At 31.6% G+C, this 5,427-nt stretch overlaps 1 long non-coding RNA gene across 1 annotated transcript in view; it reads left to right on the top strand.

The window, feature by feature from the left end:
• The first annotated feature begins 1,463 nt into the window (after window positions 1-1,463).
• The window catches only part of LOC118763367, a 4,073-nt gene continuing 109 nt past the window's right edge, over window positions 1,464-5,427 (top strand). Inside the window, exons 1-2 of the long non-coding RNA XR_004999116.1 lie at window positions 1,464-3,425; window positions 5,239-5,427. The exon at window positions 5,239-5,427 is cut by the window's right edge and continues 109 nt beyond it. This is a non-coding gene — a long non-coding RNA (uncharacterized LOC118763367). The remainder of the gene's footprint in view (window positions 3,426-5,238) is intronic.

Consider the following 5,427-nt stretch of genomic DNA (forward strand, 5'->3'; position numbering starts at 1 on the left):
GTATATGTGTATGTATATATCTGAGTATATATATGCATATATGTTTGTGTATACATGTGTGTAAGCATGTATGTATATATATGTGTGTGTGCATATATATATTTATATATAAAAATTAGAAAAAACCGCCTTTTATCAATTCAAAATGAACAATTAAATTACACCATCTAGAAAATTACATATAATAGAAATATAAAAAATAAAATAACAATAATATACCGATGATTAAGTAAATTGCAAAATAATAATAAAAACGTATATATTTGGTAGAATAACGACACGTGTTTCGTGGCTATATTTAAGAAATGATTATAGTAAAAAAATTAATAGTAGTAATAACCACTCATCAGGTTTAAAAATAAACTACAATAATAAAATAATTAATAAATATACGTAAATAAACTTTTAAAATATAAATATATTCTTTAAAATATATTCCCTGTAAGTTAGGAATAATATTCCCTCAAATTATTATTATATATATTTATATATATGTATATAATGATAGAGAACATGGAAACTGGTACATCCTCAAAATTTATTTCCTTTTATCTTACAATATCATACAGTATATTTTTATGGTTATGATGGCCTATATGTGTTTCCACTGCACATAGTATGGGCAGGTGCATATGTAACCAGGTATAATTTTCTGTACAGCTTTGTACAGGGTCTTTCAACCAGCTTGGCTTGAAGTGAACTGAATTCCAGCATGAGTGAAAACTCCTAGTAGTCATAGATGTTAAATACTAACCAATGTGGTTAACCATAACCTGGAACATAACTGAGAGTTACCATAGTATCTGGTTGTATAATATATCCTTCTAAACTCACATTAATACATATATGTATATGGACAGATGTATGTTTGCTGTGAGATATTGAACCATTGTAAAACATTTATGTATACTAGTTATAACATTTCTGTAGTGATGCCTGCAAGGCGGTAATATCTAGCAATAGAAATCATGTAATATAACTCCAGCTGCAGGCTGAGGTGCTTTGATTCATTTCACTTCAATATGAATGAACAGCTTGCAGATGGAGGGTTTGGACAGAGTTACTCTCCTTGTATGTTAGTAATGACACATTTTCAACAAATTTTGTGTGTGTCTGTGTCTTTGTGTGCCCGCGTGCATGCACATGTGTGTGTGTGCAAATACTAATGTGTGAATAAGAGGGGAAGAGAGCACTTGATGCTGAAGATAGTTCTATTTTTTTATTGTAAGCTGAATATCCACAAATCCTTTTCATTCGCATTCTTTTGACTATTATGAAATGTAGGACGTAAACATGGCTTATACTCAGTCACATTCTACTATACATGCATAGAAACTTTTGTTCAAAACCTCATTGTAAATTGTGTGCAAGTGAGAAGTTTATTATTTTATTTCAGGACTTGCACAACAAAAGGTCTGAGATGTTGGATACTTGCAGACATACTTCAGAATTTATACTTTTTAGCTATATATGTTCAAATTGATTATTCCAGAATTTTCAGAATTATATGGATCCTTTTATCTTCAATTTTAGAGGTTTACCATTTGAAAAATTTTGTTTTTTCTCTTTTGCAGAGTTAGGTTTTTTTTTGCATAACTGCAATCACAATTTTTTTAATATATATTCACTTTGTGTGTATGTGTGTGTGTGTGTACATGTATGCATGTGTACATGTATGCATGTGCACATGTATGTTTTTTTACATTTATCATGTATGTATATCATTTCTTTTCTTCTCAAGCAGATCCTCATTATCTTACCCTTATTTTTTAAAAAAATGATTATATTGTTAATGAATAAGATCCTTGTATTCAGTTTTGTTCAATCAAAGCTTGATATGATATTCAAATATCTCCACTGTATGTCTATTATATATCGTCTTAATATTCCATTTTTCATAATGATGTGAAGATATGGGAATGAAAAGTTCAGAGCAATGCTGTATAAAGTTTTAGCTTCCAAGAAAATGTGTGAGTGTGTGTGTGTGTGATGTAATGAAAGTTTGGATTTGGTGAAATCTTGATATATTCCTTGGGCAGCACTCAGATGCTGCCCTAGAACCATGACTGCCTCTTTTCAGCTCAGAATGAGGGACTCCAACCATTTAAAAAGATCATATATATATATATCTTGTATATTAAAAGGCAAGTTGTCTGTCTGTGTGTTGTGTGAATGACTTCTACTCCTACAATTTTCAACCAAATTTTACTAAATTTGACATGTGTCTTTGACTTAGGACACTTTTTCTTATAATTTTTACCTTGAAATTCCATGCCCCCAACATAGACTACTCTCAATTTGTCTAGGATTTGAACCCACCATGTCTATGCAATGGTATGCATTTGACCTTATATCTTATATATTAAAAGGCAAATTTGTCTGTCTGCTTCTGTATGTGTTTTGGCTGACCTTGACATTGTAAACAAATTTGACACTTTCTTTCTAGGCATAGTTATATATGTATACAGAAATACATGGGTGCAGAAGATAGTAAACAATGAAAATAACTGGGTAGCAGAAATTATATTTCTTAATATGATGGGCAGAAGGTAAATTAGAAATTTTTACAGAAAATAAAGAATTGTATGGGTTGAAGTGAAATTTGTCAGTTAGAGAACCAAAGAGCCAATATCAAAGGAACCAGAAAAAAGCCATTAACAACAGAAAAACACAAAATCATTGCAAAAGTAAATGAGAAATTTTTAGAGATATTAACTAAGTGTATGGATTGAAGTGAAATTTAGGAAGTTTAATTCTGTCAGTAAATTATGTATGAAATTACTTTCATCAGTAATTGTGAACTTCTTTCTCTCAGTAATTTGTCAGTGTTGTTTGTAAATAACATTGAAAACTTAGTCAAAACAATAGTGTCTGAAAAATAAAAGTGAAAACAATAGCGTCTGACAAATGAAAGTAAAAACAATGGAGTGAGTAAGATAGAGAGAGAGGGGGAAAGAGAGAGAGCTAGCTAGTTAGACAAATAAGATATAGACAGATAGATATAGACAGAATAGCAATGTATAGAGAGATATAGAAAGGTATAGAGATAGATAGAGAGTTATAGATGTCACTGATACTAGAAAACCAGAAGTAAATATTTTTTTTTAAACTTTCAAAGACTTGAATCTAATATAAAAAGGATTATTAATTTTTTTTTGTGACCAATAGATTTAAGGGAGACAATCAATTCTGGAAATTACTTTGCAAAGACTTACTTCCCTTGTCCATATAACCCAGGAACATGGGGGGGGACGTTATTTATTATGTGGAAATTTTTAAGAGTCTAAGGCCATCCCAGTTTGGAGAAAATAATTTGGAAAATATGGCTGTTATAATCTTTTGCACACACAAACACACACACACAGACAGAACGAGATTTATATTATAGATATATATATGTAACGTCTACATTATATATATATATAGTTATCCGTAATAATGAAGGGTGAAATTAATTAATTTGGAATAATTATCAATTACACCAAGTAGTCTTCGGCATGTAAAAGCCTCATTCGAGGAAAATTTAAGTAATACTAAGCAATAAAGGGTTTAGCAACGAATTGCCTTACCACATACCGAATTTAGAAATAGCAGTCAAAGAGTTATAGCTATTTCTTCTACTAAAAAGGGAGATCTCAGTAAAAACAGCAATTGGAAGGCAGACACAAACAGGTAAGAGTGGATGAATTGACGGCAATCTATCATACATTTTTAAGTTATCTACGGACGTACGTTTCGAAATCAAGTTTTTAGGAAAGCATAAGAATTAAATATTAAATATTAAATAATTCTATCTTACCGAACTTCTTTTCTCTTCAGCGTAGAATACTATAATCATAAATGATTATATATTGAATTTTGAGATACTAGAAGGCACCAACTCAACTCAGTATCAGAGCGAGCTAGAATCCGCAACTAGTATCACCGAATTCAATTTGTGAATGAAACGATTGTGTCACCAGCCCCTTCCCACCCGCGTGTAGCCAAAACAAGATGCTGGTCATCTACTGAGATAAAATATGGTTATCCGTAATAATGAAGGGTGAAATTAATTAATTTGGAATAATTATCAATTACACCAAGTAGTCTTCGGCATGTAAAAGCCTCATTCGAGGAAAATTTAAGTAATACTAAGCAATAAAGGGTTTAGCAACGAATTGCCTTACCACATACCGAATTTAGAAATAGCAGTCAAAGAGTTATAGCTATTTCTTCTACTATATATATACAGAGAGAGAGAGAGAGAGAGGGGGGTGCAAAAGTAGGTATACAGTAAATACCACATCAATGTTATAATGCTGAATTCTTTGAAATTATTAGCACATTAAATTAGTTAGCCTCGTTTTCGATATTTTCAGTGTCATTAATCATAATAATATATTTATCACTAGCAGTATCGCCCGGCGTTGCTCGGGTTTGTAAGGGAAATGACTATATAAGCATTTTTAGAGATGTAAAGTATAATAGCCATCTCAATATGGCTAACCACAAAGGGGGTGGGGTGTTACTGTAGCTTTTTCGTTCTGAGATTTAATAATAAATTTTTAGAGAGTTACTTCCCTTATATATGCCAAAAATGCATTAAAAATGGGAAAAATTGCTGGTAAATTTTTTTTTTAAATCGTAGACTCATCATAGACGCGCTCTAATATCCAGAGGGGCTCGATATGAATCACAACTATAAGATACCTGGTTTTGGTTAAACTGCACCGCAAAATGTGGGAGTAGTTAGGAATCTAAATCGTAGGAGACTGACAGCACACAACCTCACTTTTATATATAAAGGTAACTATAATAATACTTTTATGGTAACCTTTTATTTTTTGATAAAAATAAACGTGTATGGTACATGTTTTCTTTTCTTATAACTGTATACCTACTTTTGCACCACCCTGTGCATATGCACACACACACACACACACACACACACATATATATATATATATATATAATATAATGAAATTATTGTATACAGTGACCACAACTTTTCAAAAGTGCATATAAAGTATATGCAGTAATGTACAAATGTCTGGGAAGCGAACAGTATATGAGTAAGATACATGCTTGCGTGTGTATGGAGGGGAGAAAATAAGGTGTAGTGTTGGCGGATCTCAGGAAGCATGGAAGTTTTGAAAGATGCAGTGCTCCGACAACTAACAACTGATGCCGGCAGTTTGTTCCATGCTTCACCAACTCTTAGTGTGAAAAAATGTTTCCGAAAGTCATGGGACTTTCAAGTATATATATATATATATATATATACTTGAAAGAGGGACTGAGAGAGAATGCTAATTTCAGTAGCATATAAACAAATTAATAATAGATAAAGCTTGATCTCAGCAGGGAAGGATTTGAAATTAAAAAGTGTGATGTACAGAAGATGATAAAGTAATGTACTTAGTCTAATACCAGACTCTCATGGTCTTG

The sequence above is a fragment of the Octopus sinensis genome, linkage group LG5, assembly GCF_006345805.1.
Source record: "Octopus sinensis linkage group LG5, ASM634580v1, whole genome shotgun sequence".
NCBI lineage: Eukaryota > Metazoa > Mollusca > Cephalopoda > Octopoda > Octopodidae > Octopus > Octopus sinensis.